At 43.7% G+C, this 2,056-nt stretch overlaps 1 pseudogene; it reads right to left on the minus strand.

Annotated features, from left to right (window-relative positions):
• LOC116222035 overlaps positions 1–2,056 on the minus strand; it is a 34,156-nt pseudogene extending 32,100 nt beyond the window's left edge.

Consider the following 2,056-nt stretch of genomic DNA (forward strand, 5'->3'; position numbering starts at 1 on the left):
CACACACACTTTGGCTCTCTATTGCACACACACACACACACACACACAAATAACACACACACACACACACACACACACACACACACACACACACACACACACACACACACACACACACACACACACACACACACCACTTTTCTCACTGGCCGTTTGCTCTTTGTCTCCGGCTCTCCATTTCGCTGTACTCTGTGCCTCCTTCTCTTTTCTAGATAACTCCATTCATCACTAAGAGCATGAATAGGAAATCTAACGTGACAAAGGACAAGAGAAAAAAGACAGGAATGAATCTTTCTCTCTCTCTCTCTCTCTCTCTCTCTTTCTGTTTTACCCCCTCCCCTTCTTCATTCGTACGCTCTGCTGAGAGGAAGAGTGTGTGGGGATGGCAGGAATGCGAGTTGTGCTTAAGACATTCTTCACTGGATGGAAGAAGGGAAGACATTGAAATCAAATGGGATTAGCAGCACAAGTGGAGCAGAGGAGGAGGTAAAGAAAGAGAAAGAGGAGGAGGAGGAGGAGGAGGAGGAGGTGAAGGACAGAGAGAGAGAGGGAAAGGACAGTTCTGAACAAGGAAAACACAGTCCGCACTGAGAGAAAGGGCAACAAAAGTAGTCATTAAAAAGCTACAAAACTCCCCTAAATATGCTTGAGGAGACGTGGAGCTACACAAAGCTATGCTGTGAACTGCATCAAGGAAGGACGTCAACAGTTCTCTCCCTCCGTTTGAGAGAAGAAGCACAGGCTCAGGCATAGTTAACATATTTCAGACACAGAAGAAAATAGAGTCCCTGGCACAGGATCGGGTGACAACAACATATGCAACCCACTCCTGCCACAGGTCAATGTTCTATTGCCCTTTCACTGTTCAAAGGGCACCATCTGCAGATTGGAACACTGAAAAATAATAAAGTACAACGTTTCGGTGCCAGCCCGCTTATCATGATTGATACCTGGCTTAGAAAAACAGGTCTCACACACACACACACACACACACACACACACACACACACACACACACACACACACACACACACACACACACACACACACACACACACACACATAACCTAAGTCATTTTCTATCGGCCAGCCCAAAGCAACAGCAGCAGATACTGCAGCCATGTCGAGCGCCTGCCTGTGGAACTGTTTACTGTAACACTAAACTCAGGCCACAGTGAATGAATGGGCCATTTCCTCCAGCTCTCCTGTTCACCGCACTCAAGCTCAAACATATGCTTTAGAGATTAAGCAGCCGGCAAGTCAGACAAAGCACACACAAGCCTCTCTGCCTTCTCTACATCGCCCCTCACTCTATTTCTCATTCTCTCTGTCTCTGTCTCTCTGCCTCTGTCTCTCTGTCTCTCTGTCTCTCATTGTACCTCTCTCTCACACACATACAATCAAACAAATACATCTCCCCTCACTCTATTACTCATTCTCTCATTCTCTCATTATCTCTGTCTTTGCCTCTCTCTCTCTCTCTCTCTCTCTCTCTCATTGTACCTGTCTCTCTCGCACACATACAGTCAAAGAAATATTATCGTAAAGTCACACTTTAAACCGTTCAGCAAGTCAAAGATAGAAGTACCTTCATGAAGATAAGAATGAAGAATGACGAGTTTACGATCTGACAGGCTGATATCCAGTACATTTTTAGCAAACAGCAGTCACTTTTCAAAGTGCTTCTCCATCACAACAACCCCAATTCAAACAACCTAACAAACCAAAGAATCTTAACATCTATAATCTATTCTTCAGTTACTTTAGTACTTAATACTACTTTAGTCTTTAATCGCCTACTTAAGATATATATCTCCTTGTTCTATCACCTGTGCTTCTAAAAACAGTTTCTAAAAAACATTAAACCACTATTTCTTTTCTTTCTATTAGATTCCATTAATATTTGTAACTTAAGTCATGAACCTGACAAGACTTTTCTTTATAAAAAAGTGAGAGTTGTTTTGTACCTTCAGCACTGCTCAGACGAGTCCTCCGGTGGCTGGCTATTTCCCTCCTGCAGAGAGTGTGTGTGTGTGTGTGTGAGTGTGTGTGTGAA

The sequence above is a fragment of the Clupea harengus genome, chromosome 10, assembly GCF_900700415.2.
Source record: "Clupea harengus chromosome 10, Ch_v2.0.2, whole genome shotgun sequence".
Lineage (NCBI taxonomy): Eukaryota > Metazoa > Chordata > Actinopteri > Clupeiformes > Clupeidae > Clupea > Clupea harengus.